The 13,158-nt window shown below is 39.3% G+C and overlaps 1 pseudogene; it reads left to right on the top strand.

The window, feature by feature from the left end:
• The first annotated feature begins 281 nt into the window (after positions 1-281).
• On the top strand, positions 282-12,898 carry LOC110136451 (immunoglobulin kappa light chain-like; annotated as a pseudogene).
• Positions 12,899-13,158: the final 260 nt, after the last annotated feature.

The following is a 13,158-nucleotide window of genomic DNA, read 5'->3' as shown; positions in this document are numbered from 1 at the left end:
AAAGGAATGATAGTTCAGGGAAAGAATATAAAGACGTTTAGTCACTGGGCAAGACCACTGCATCAACATTAACACTGAAACACTGAACTGATGGGAACTTAGCCCAGTTCAGCTCTGCTCACTCCACTAGGCCACAGGCAAGCTTGTCCACATTTCTCTGCCTGCCCTTCCATCTGATCCCTCTGCTTGCAGTTCTGAGCTCTCGGAGCTCAGGCTTCTCTCCTCCTGTGGGGGAGGTGGCTGCTCTCAGCCTGCCACAGGGGGGCCCTCCAGAAAGGCGTTGGTACAGAGAGGTGGGGCTCCTCCCCAGGTCCCAACCAGCCCCACCCGCTCTGGGCTCAGCCTGGTGGTTTTTAAGAGAGAGATTCACTGCCTGACCTGCCTGCCACTTATACTGGGAACCCAGTCCAGCTCACTGTCCCAGGCATGATGCGGGTCCCAGCGCTGCTTCTGGTTTTCCTGGCTCCTGGTAAGCGTGTTCCCTGAATGTTGGGGGGATTCTTCAGTGTTTTGTGGCAACGGCGTGTGTGTGTTGCGGGGCGGGAGGTGGTCATACTAAGAAATGGTGTTTCCTCTTCCTCATTATTTTTTGTTGCTTTTCCAATTTCAGTCACGCAGGTGTCTTCCAACACAGAAGGGGAGAAGATGTCAATCACTAAGGCAACTGGGTCTGGGTCATCTGTTGAAATCATTTGTGATCTTATTACCCAAACCCTCAAATATATCCACTTATACAAGTACCAGGAGGGCACAGCTCCCCAACGCCTTCTTTACTACGACATCTCCTACTCAAAGGTTACGTTGGAATCAGGAGTCAGTGAAGGGAAGTACCAAGTTTATAAAGAGAAGAGCTATACTTTTGCAATCTCAAACCTGCAAGAAAGTGATTCTGGAATGTACTACTGTGCTGCCTGGGAGAAGCACATTGGTTTAGACTGCCTTTACACTGCACTGGAAATTTTGCTTTTCACTGCCAAGCCAGCCGTGATACACAGTATAGACCAGCCCTTGCCTCACTCACTGCCCCCAATTCTCTTTACTCTGAAGGAAGAGAAATCCTGAGTTCAATGCCCATTCCCCAACATTTATATTCAATTACTACTCACCCTTCCTCTCAGAAGCTACATTTTTCCTAAAAATAGGTCCCCACCTTTAGGCCACAGGCAAGCAGCTGCCAGGCAACATATTCTTTTAGCTCCCCTAGGAGCTAGTGGAGTCTATTTCACCTTCTCTTTAGGACAGACAGAGCACCTAGGATTGATCTGTTCCTGGAGATATTTAGGAGAATAGAATGAAATGATTAGCTATACTGAATCATTTATCCAGTCATTATCCAGAGCAGGTGGCAGGGAATGAAGCACCTACATTATTCAGGATTATGAAGAATGAGAAAAAATGGAATGAAAATTTGGACTTTCTGAACTTCAGGCTGGTATCTGATTTATATTTTGAACAAACTGATATTTTCCTTACATCACCAACTAGGGCATGGCCGACACAGGGAAAGTGTAGGAAAAAGGTGATTGTTGTAGTTGGGCTAACCATTGTATTCTTCTTACACCTTCTGTTCAGCCCAGAGCCAGAACTGTTCTGTTTTAAACAAGCAAAGCCAGAGATTCTTTCCACCCTCCCTCCTACTTTGATATGACCAAATCCCAAACTGGAATGAGACTTATCAGATTATATTTTTCTCAATAATTCATCTGGACAAACAATTTGGGTCAACAACCAGACAATGAGTGGTATCTATTTCAACTGAAAGGTCAATTAAGAAAGGGCTGAGGCTTTCTTATTGGGTTAAGTTTAAGAACATAAATTGATACTGAAGTACAGAAATGCCAGATTCATATGTATATGTTTCTTTTGTACTGGATCCTTCAAATTTCTATCGGAACAGTGTTTCTTAAACTGTGGTCCATGGACCACCTGTATCAGAAATATCTGGATTTGAGTAAAAGTGCACATTCTGGGTTGCATTCAACACCATGAACACAAATCTTGGACTGACAGCTGGAAATGAGGCTTCAGTAAGCTCCACCCCAAAGTGAAAGTTGCTTAGTCGGGTCTAACTCTTTCTGACCCCATACAGTCCATGAAATTCTCCAGGTCAAAATACTGGAGTGGGTAGCCTTTCCCTTCTCCAGGGGATCCTCTCAACCCAGGGATCCAACTCAGGTCTCCTGTATTGCAGGCGGATTCTTAAGCTCCATAGCTGATTCTTATTCAAGTTGATTTTTAAGAACTGCTGTGCTAACAGCAACAGATAAAGTGACATGTCTCCCTCTGAAATGGGCTGATTCCCAGGCTGACACAGGAAAGCATTCTAGAATATTGCTCCTGGGCTTGTCCCCAACCCAGAATCCCTCCTGTTCTATTGCACCCTGGATGTTTCTGTTCTCCCTGGTCACCACACTTCTCCATGAGAATCCCACAACCACAAGTCAGAGTTTCAGGTCCTTCTCACTTCTGTGACTGCAGAGAAGAAGGAATTGGATAGTAATGGAGCCAATTTGAACTTGCCCCTCTGGACCAGGGACCATGTATTTTAACTATTTCAGAACTTCAGAAAGCCTGAAGCATAAACTTACTGTCATTTATATTTTTCCAATGTTGTTTAGATTCTCTTCTCCACATTTATTTCTTTGATCTGCTTTGAATTCAGATTTTGGGTATGGGGGTAATATAAAGAACTCCCTGCAGAGAATATTTTATACAACAAATTTTTCCTGAAATCTGAGTTATAAGAATTTTTATGAGAAAAAGTACACATAACAACTCTATTGAGCCAAAGAAGAGTATCAGGATGGAACACAAAGACATGCCCTTTGATTATCATGTTTGGTGCTGCACCACTCCATTTCACCCTGCTGGGAAGGACAGAAATAGTTTCCATAGGTGGCAGGAAAAGAGAGTAGAGGACTTCCAGCTCAGTCAGGGGCACTGAATTGATACGTTGGTTTGACCACTTTCTTTGCTGGAATTCTTCACTGAAATTCTTTTGGACACACTCCTGACCTCACTGCTAACAGCCTGAGAGCTGCTCAGAAATGGAAAATCCTTTGTGATAAGAACCTGAGAATTAGGGTATATGGTGTGACTAAGAGGTCATTTTGCCTGAGCTAGGGGAGGACAAGTTCATGGAGGAGGCAGCCACCACATTGAAAAAATTCAAAAGTGAGTCAAGGATTTTTGGAAGCAGCTGTACAGAGTGTTAACTGACTTCCTGTGCTCAGTTCAAAAACTGTTTGGAGCATGTCCCTTTCCACCTATGACACCCCTTTTTCTAAAATGTGTAGGTACCCACACAAGACATACAGCAACCTTGTTCAATGTTCTCAGCTTCAGTCTCTCCATTAATTAAAAGGATGTAATAAGTGCTCTCTTGTTGTAGGATTGCTGGAAGATTTATTGGGTCAATACATATGGAGAACTTAGACCTGTGCCTATCACACACTGATGACTATTCGTGCTTGTCATTGTTATCTGAGGCCTCAGCCCTGAGTAAAGAGGGTATTAGTGAGACAGACAGGAGTCACCACGATGAGCTTTCCTCCCAGGAGCCACTTGGAGCCCAGATAGCTGGAAGACAAAACCACAGCCTTGGCTGAGATAGGCCCATTACTCTCTGCTTCCTCTCTGCTGCCAAAAGCATTCGGCAAGTGCTGAGCACCAAGGAGGTGCCAGAAGTCTTGGGGAGTTAGAAGATTTAAATTAATATGTAGCTGAATAAGAAAGGGCTTCCGTGATAAATCAGCTGGTAAAGAATCTGCCTGCAATGTGGGAGACTTGGGTTAGATCCCTGGGTTGGGAAGATCCCCCAAAGAAGGAAAGGCTACCCACTCCAGTATTCTGACATGGAGAATCCCATGGACTGCAGCCCATGGGGGTCACAAAAAGTCAGACACAACCGAGTGACTTTCACTTCACTAAATAAGAAAATGAGAGGGTCTACTTTTGTCACATTTGGCATGGTTGAACCAGTATGAGGGGTCAGTAAAACTGCTTCTGGAATCATTTTCTACACTGAAAGAATAGGTCTTTGGAGAAGAACATCCCAAAGTTTCAAACTTCCTGTATCTCCTTGGCACAGGAACAAATAGAATATTTGTACCCAGCTCCCTCTTTACCCTGGTTTGCTGTGAGGTGACTGAAATCTTCCTGAAGGATGGATGGGATGTCTCTTTACAATCTTGGCCATGAAGCTCCACCATACAGAGTGTCTATTGGGATATTAAAACATCTTTTTCTTTACTTTCAACGTTGTTAATAATTTGAATTTTCCCATGTGAATACCTTAGAAATTCTGACAAACATGTTAATATTTATTGTACCAGTCCTTCTGTCCATCCTTTCTGTCACTACAGTAACCTGGGTCCTCAGACGCCTCTCAGTTGCTTATGAGGGCCATCTCTGAAACATGTCTGCTTTCCCTGGGGTTGCTCCCCTGACCAACTCACCTTCCTGCACTTGATCTTCCTAAAGCTCAGAGCTGATCATGTCACTCTCCTCTCTACAATCTTCAGTACCTTCTCGTAATGAATTCTTTTTAAAAAAGTACTGATTTGGAAATGCTGTAGAAAGGAAAGATTGTCTACATTCTTCTTTCTTAAAAATTAAGTATGTCTCCTGTTCTCTTGTCATCTTTCTATTCCAAGTTTCTCTACTCAAGGACCCAATTAGTTTCCTTCTTGTTCTTTCTAGCTCACACCTTTAGACGCTTTTAAATATAAATCTAACATATGGTGTTTGATAGAAAGCTATTTTTGTTTTTGTAACAAATAACCAATATTTCAAGTCTAGTTTTAAAATAATCTATCATTTCTCCAACATTTAAACATGCTTTTGTAGTAGTTTTATTTCAGTATATACTTCGAGTATTGGCTGGAAGATTTCTGTTTCATTTATGTCTCAATGTTCCTATATCCTTATCACATTATTTGCAATAGTAGATGAGGTTTGCTATGCTAAATGTCTATTCATTGTTATTCTTAAAAAATAATTTTTAAATTATTTCATATTTATATAATTTAACTAGCTTACTCCCCAATGCTAATACTATAGAACAAAAACAAAATATTTGCTTAATTCTGATTGGAATTATAAGCATATACATGAATTTAGGAAAGATTAGCATCTTTATGATTTTGAGTTTTTCTTTCACAACTATGATATGTCTTTCATTTATTCAGGTTTAATTATAATGCCCTTTACTAATATCTAATACTCTTTCTTTTTATAGTTCTTATATTTCCTTAAAAGTTAATAAACGATTAAATAAATGATTTTATAACTCTGTACTTATATTTTGCATTTTATTATTCAAAACTTTTATAAATTTTGAAATATATACAACTCCTAAAGCTCCTGACAATTCAACTCATGGTCTTAGAATAAGAAAAAAACAGATCACAAGTTATCAGAGAGGTACCGAGTAAGTATCATTCAAATCTACATAGGTGCAAAGAGTATTTGACAACTGAAAGCACGAATAACTTAATTATCCAAAAAAATGTTTTAAACAAAATATTTGTCCAGGTCTCTCTTCCTCTCCTATTATGTTGAGGGATGTGAGCCGCTGTGAATGAGCAGTTGCCCCATGTCCTCTTCTTCGTTTCATCCTCAGGGCAGAAGCAATGCCTGTTCCTGGATTATAGATGGGACCAGGTGGATCTAGCGAGGATGTGGGAATAGTCAGGGCCTGTCTTCTCTGGTGCCTGGCAGATGGTCAGCTCATTGTGCTCAAAGGAACACTCAGCTGCCTCTGGCAACTTCTTTTCCCCATGATCTAGGATGAATGGTTTAAGATTACACAACAGCCTCCAAGAGACTACTTTCTTTTATTTTTTTATTTGATGGAGATTAATTTAATTTAATTTTATTTTTCATTTATTTTTATTAGTTGGAGGCTAATTACTTTCAACATATCAGAGAAATGGATATTACTTTCAAGTTTTAGTTTCAATAAAGAAAAAAAGGGAAAGAATTCTGTAAATTTATTTCTTTATCCTAGGAAAAATAAGTTATCACAGGACTTATTTTCTCACCGTGTGTTGGCATGGTAAAGAATCTGTTGACCAATAAATGAAGAACTTTGCTCACATTTCACAAATACACTTGTGATGGTATATTTGCATTTTCAGTTACTGAAAACCTTTCAGAAATACATTCCCACATTGCTAACAGACTGGCCCTGGTCATTGTGAGAACAGAAGACTTCATCTGACACATTTTCTGAGCAGTTTCAACAGAGTTGAACATCTGGAAATTAAAAAAAAAAAAGTTTTCATTCTTTGAATCCTTTTCCTGGAAACATAGAAAAGTAGGTGAGTAACCAGTTGGTCCAAACTCTTCTTTTTCTCTTTTTATTTCTTTCATCTATTATCTGTATTTTCAATGATTTCTCCTCCAAGGAAAACAAACATTTGGGTCCATTTAGGTGAGGAAAACTTGTAAAACATCAAATGCTCTAAAACCTATGTTCAAGGACTTCCAAAACAATCCAGAAGACCAAATTGCCAGGACAAACTGCTGTCATGGCCTGAAGCTTAGAAGGCTGAGACTTTGTAGGAGCTTTAATCAGTGTGACAGTTCAGGAAGGAAAAAAATATTTGGAAAAGTGACTGAGCTCATGGTAGCTCTCCCTTGTAAGTAACTTTTTTTCTAATGTTACCTTGGTTATAAAAGACTGACAGATTTTTTTAAATTAATATTTCTTTTATCTGACTGTCACATTCTTGGCCTCAGCATAAGAATAGCAATTCTGTAGCTACTGGTCATTGTGTAGGGAAACTAAATTACTTTGCAACTAATTTATTCTTTGTTTGGATGTAGACTGAAATTCTCCTTTTAAAATACACACACACACACACACACACACACACACACGACTAAAATTAGATAGTAAAACATTTTACTTTATTGTTTCATTTATGTTTCAATATTCTTACACCTTTAATATACTATATCATTATGTTGGTAAAAAGTTATTGGTTCAAGTTTCTTTTCTTATAGACAGTATATTAAGTGAGAAATATTTTTCTTAATTATTTGTCCTCTAGAGTTTGAAATAAAGCACAGAGCTCCTATCTCACAATAATCTTTAAAACCTATATTATTGGTTTTCATCTCATCCCTAAAATCAGTGCATAAAAATGCCTACAGTAAATGACTATAGATATTGATAAATTCCACTTAACTTCTTGGAGAGAACCTGAGATCAGTTGAAATTCCTGCAGTCACATATCTGGTTACATTGCCTGCATATGGACCAGTTTCATGGAATTTGTAAGCTCAATGAGCCATTTCAGCTCCAAAGTCCACGAAAAGGGTCTGCATGGTTGGGCATCCTCATTTTCTTATTCTCTCAACAAATATTTATTGAGGACATTTTCTGTGCTGGATGCTGAGATAAAAGAGTAAACAAGACACAGATAGAACAAGTCCTAATGCTCAAACAGCTTCTATTCTAGGAAAGCATTCTAGATTCTGGCTTGGTTGGGACCCGTGTTCTATGGTGTGTAGCTCAGAGGCAGGAGTTCTTGAACTGACTAGCTTGTTTCTCTTCCTAGTTGGTGTAATAGTTATTATGTTTGATGGAAGCATTTGAGGAAATCTTCCTAAACTATCCTGCTAAATATTTTAATATTAGCGACTATTTTCTGAGGTCCAGACACCATGATAAGTAGTTTCAGTGCCTTATCTCTTTCCTCAACAGAAATCTTATTCCCACTTTGTTGGTAAGGAAACAGATTTAGAGAAGTTCTGGTACTTGTTTAAAATTATATGACAGATTACATTGCAAAGTTTAGGATCTGGTAGAGACTTGTCTATTCTAAAGTGCATGGTCTGGACAATTAAGTCATGTGAGAAATATTTAAGTCGTATTTTTATATTCTGAGTATTAACTGTTCCTAACAGTAGGAACCACTGTTTTCCAATTAGCTCATAAGATGTTTTACTACTGATGTGTGAAAACAATGCTTCCACTTCTAATCATGGCACTAAAATGACTTCTCTTCCCCCTAAAAAGTTTATGAAAGTCATATTGAATATAGATTTATTAAATATTCAAAATAGGATTCTTAGTGTATCTCAATAGAATGACACCATTGCATTGAATTTTCTTTCTGTTTTGGCATCATATTTGTCAGAAATATTGAAGCTTTAAAAGAAATGGAGCATTTGTACTAAACTTCATGGTACGTAGGTGTGTGGGATGGAGGGATGGGAGGGAGGCTCAAGAGGAAGAGGGTACATTTATACATGGGGCTCTCCAGGTGGTCCTAGTGTAAAGAACCTGCCTGCCAATGCAGGAAGGTGGTTCTGATCCCTGGGTCGGGAAGACTCCCTGGAGGAGGTCAAGGCAACCCACTCCAGTATTCTTGCCTGGAGAATCCCATGGATAGAGGAGCCTGGCAGGCTACTGTCCCTGGGGTCGCAAAGAGTCAGACATGACTGAAGTGACTTAGCATGCAGGCACATGGCTGATTCACTGTGCTGGGCAGCAAAAACTAAAATAACATTGTAAAACAATTATACTCCAAAAAAAAGTCTGTAACAACTCATGTGGTCTCCTAAATGAGGACTGGATTCTGGAATGAAGCTACTTTAGAATCGTTTTAGATGCTTACACCTCAACACACACAAATCACAAAAATACCTGGAAAACATATTGAATGTACATTTATTAAATGCTCAAGTATATTGTTCCTATAAATATTCCTCATTGATAAGTAGAGACACATTAACTCCGCATCACACTCTCAGCAAAGAACTGACTTTATACAGGAAAGCTTTTGAAAGGAGATTTTAAAACATAGAGGAAAGCTGGTAAGAAAAGGTGAAACCCTACTCCCAACTGATGTGAGACAGAAACAGACGTAAGCCAAGCAGCCCAGGCAGAGAAGGGACAGCTCTTCAGTTCCTGTCACATTCATACTGTATGTCGTTTGCTGGGAGTCACCTCTGTGTCACGGTAGCAGGACCAATTACTCTCTACATTTCTGTAAGTATTGAAACAATATAGACACAATTTTAAAACAGGCACAGTTCTTTTTAAATTCTGTATATTTTGTATCTTTATCAAAGAATTAGGATTTGCAAGTATGTTATCTGATTCCTCCTGCCATATTGGAGTTAGAACTTACTAAATTATCAACCCCCAGGGCAGAAAAGGAAACAAGCTATAATGCACAAACTATTATTTTATTTAAACTGCTAGTTTCTGAAATCTATTTGACAAGACCTAAGATAAAAAGCAATGGCACCCCACTCCAGCAATAGCACCAGTACTCTTGCCTGGGAAATCCCATGGACGGAGGAGACTGGTAGGCTGCAGTCCATGGGGTTGCTGAGTCAGATCCGACTGAGCGACTTCACTTTCACTCTTCACTTTCATGCCTTGGAGAAGGAAACGGCAACCCACTCCAGTGTTCTTGCCTAGAGAATCCCAGGGATGGGGGAGCCTGGTAGGTTGCCGTCTATGGGGTCGCACAGAGTCGGACACGAATGAAGTGACTTAACAGCAGCAGCAGCAGCAGCAGCAAGATAAAAAACATAGGTACAGACATGGCAAAGCCTAGAAGATCAAAGGTCACTCAGGGAAGTAGAAGGAAAGAGGCCTGTGATGACCTAGCAGGAAGCACAGGATAAGATTTCATTCTCAAAGGTAGGAAAGGTATGTGTCTGTTCTACCTCTATAAAAAAAAGTAAGCAAAAAATGTAAAAGTTGAAAAATGTAGCAGAATAATAGTTATAATTGACTTTGGTGTGATAAGGAAGCACACCAAATTTTACAATAAGATATGCTTTTTCTACCATAAAATTAGAAAGGGACCTCAATGCTGGAGTCTTTGGGAGGAAAATGAAGAAAAAGGGGAACACTGACTTCAACATCTATTTTATAAAATGGAAGAAATCAGTTCAGTTCAGTTGCTCAGTTGTGTCTGACTCTTTGCGACCCCATGAACTGCAGCACGCCAGGCCTCCCTGTCCATCACCAACTCCCGGAGTTTACCCAAACCCATGTCCATTGAGTCGGTGATACCATCCAACCATCTCATCTTCTGTCATCCCCTTCTCTTCCTGCCCTCAATCTTTCCCAGCATCAGGGTCTTTTCAAATGAGTCAGCTCTTTGCATCAGGTGGCCAAAGTACTGGAGTTTCAGCCTCAACATCAGTCCCTCCAATGATCCCCCAGGACTGACCTCCTTTAGGATGGAGTGGTTGGATCTCCTTGCAGTCCAAGGGACTCTCAAGAATCTTCTCCAACACCACAGCTCAAAAGCATCAGTTCTTCGGCTCTCAACTTTCTTTATAGTCCAAGTCTCATGCCCATACATGACTACTGGAAAAACCATAGCCTTGACTAGATGGACATTTGTTGGCAAAGTAATGTCTGCTTTTTAATATGCTGTCTAGGTTGGTCATAACTTTCCTTCCAAGGAGTAAGCGTCTTTTAATTTCATGGCTGCAATCACCATCCACAGTGATTTTGGAGCCCCCCAAAATAAAGTCAGTCACTGCTGTCACTGTTTCCCCATCTATTTCCCATGAAGTGATGGGACTGGATGCCATAATCTTAGTTTTTCTGAATGTTGAGCTTTAAGCCAACTTTTTCACTCTTCTCTTTTACTTTCATCAAGAGGCTTTTTAGTTCCTCTTCACTTTCTGCCATAAGGGTGGTGTCATCTGCATATCTGAGGTTATTGATATTTCTCCCGGCAGTCTTAATTCCAGCTTGTGCTTCTTCCAGCCATGTTTCTCATGCTGTATTCTGCATATAAGTTAAATAAGCAGGGTGACAATATACAGCCTTGACATACTCCTTTTCCTATTTGGAACCAGTCTGTTGGTCCGTATCCAGTTCTAACTGTTGCTTCCTGACCTGCATACAGGTTTCTCAAGAGGCAGGTCAGGTGGTCCGGTATTCCCATCTCTTTCAGAATTCTCCACAGTTTATTGTGATCCACATAGTCAAAGACTTTGGATTAGTCAATAAAGCAGAAATAGATGTTTTTCTGGAACTCTCTTGCTTTTTTGATGATCCAGTGGATGTTGGCAATTTGATCTGGTTCCTCTGCCTTTTCTAAAACCAGATTGAACATCTGGAAGTTCACAGTTCACATATTGCTGAAATGTGGCTTGGAGAATTTTGAGCATTACTTTACTAGAGTGTGAGATAAGTGCAGTTGTGCAGTAGTTTAAGCATTCTTTGGCATTGTCTTGAAATAAACCCAGTTCATGCATTGTCTTGAAATAAACCCAGTTCATGCAAGCATCACAAAATTTAATGTCATTCATTTGGTGACCCTGCAGAGAGGGTCAGGCAGGTAAGGTGTTGGTGATGAAACATGACTGTCCACTCATCCACAAAAAATTTGAATTTGAGTTATTTGTCTTTCCTTAGCTTGCTTTATCCCACTTGGAGAGAAAAATGAGGTTTAAATGTATGTTTTTTGTATGTCCTGTAGAGAGATCATCATAGTTATCTGGTCTCCTTTTGTATACCCACTCCCACCATACCACTTACCCACCCTAAAATAGGTTCCCCTATGATAGAATAAAAGAGATTTCTTATATATTTTTTTTCTAGCTTTTAAAATTTTATAATTGGTGGCAAATTTCTTTACAATGTTATGCTGGTTTCCGCCATAGAACGACACAAATCAGCCATAATTATACATATAACACCTCCCCTCTTGAGCCTTCCTCCCCTCCCCTCACCCCCCTTCTAGGTAATCACAGAGAGCCAAGCTGGACTCCCTGTGTCAAGTAGCAATTTCTCACAAGTTATCTATATTGCACGCAGTAGTGTATATGTGTCAATTCTGCTAATAAAAGAAATTGTTTAAAAATGTGTTCATGAATGTTGGAAGCCTTGATATGTGCCAGTTAAAACAATATTTTTTAAATCAGTACAGTAGAAAGAGCACTTATTTTGTTTATAGCCATTTTTCTTATTAAATTATAGGGATTAATTTTGACAAATCATGCTGCTGTTATTTTCTACGTTTGTATTTTATCCACAGCACTTACTCACATTAGGGAAGACATAAAGATTGAAGAACATGTGATAAGAAATCTCTGTGCAATAATGTTTAAAAAAAAAAGATAAAGTCACACCTCACTTTAACGTGTGGAGAAAGAACAAAGGCCAACATGTAATCTATCCTCTGTTACTTAGTAGCTAGGACGGTTTCCAAGTTACATGACGGCTTGAATTTCTCTTCTCATTGAAAATAAGAACAGTGATGACTCACCATCCACTGCAGGTGAACAGCCAGGCTGTAATTCAGTGGCGACTTTCCCTCCTTTTACCACTTGCTGGGTTATTTCAAGCCACACAATGTTTGTATTTATCTAGCAACTCTTTTTAATGACTACTTTATTTTCCCCTACAGATAGAGACCTTGATGTAGGCATGCCACCCAAGCCCACTATGTTTCTTCCTTCAATTACTGAAATCAACCGCAATAATGCTGGAACATACCTTTGTCTTCTGGAGAATTTTTTGCTCATGTTATTAAGGTTTATTGGAGAGAAAAAAATGGCAACAAAGTTCTGCCATCCCAACAGGGAAACACCACGAAGACCACTGATACATACTTGAAGTTCAGCTGGTTGACCATGACTGAAAAATGCATGGAGAAAGAACATACATCAAACATGAGAAAAATAAAAGAGGAAAAGATCAGGAGATCTTTCTTCCTTCAGTTAGTCAAGGTATGGCTATATACTGAATGCAGCCTCCCAAAACATTTTTTTCAAAGGGATTACCCCATATCTTCTGTCTGTTAATGAAAAACAAATATAAATCTTTTTTAAAATGTTGAGCTATGTCCTTACAGAATGGAAAAAGTAGAGTTTGAAGTTTAATAAAGAGATAAATGTACTTAAATATTACCCATCTTAATTTCATCAGCCAAAATATTAAGTTTATAATCATGCCTTTTAGGATTGTTATATGGTTTAAATAAAACAATGTATATGGAAGCACCTATAGTGTTCATAGCATACTTGTTCAGTCTAGCAGTTGTGTCTGACTCTTTGCAACACTATGGACTGCAGCTCGCCAGCAAAGCACACAAGAAGAAATTCCACTGTTGTTGATCTTACGTGATCAGGAAGTAAGAAGAATTATGTCTTTTGTGAATATTC

This window comes from Odocoileus virginianus, chromosome 1 (genome assembly GCF_023699985.2).
Source record: "Odocoileus virginianus isolate 20LAN1187 ecotype Illinois chromosome 1, Ovbor_1.2, whole genome shotgun sequence".
Taxonomy (NCBI): domain Eukaryota; kingdom Metazoa; phylum Chordata; class Mammalia; order Artiodactyla; family Cervidae; genus Odocoileus; species Odocoileus virginianus.
Note: the sequence above shows the minus strand (reverse complement) of the source record. Positions and strands in the feature narration are given on the sequence as shown.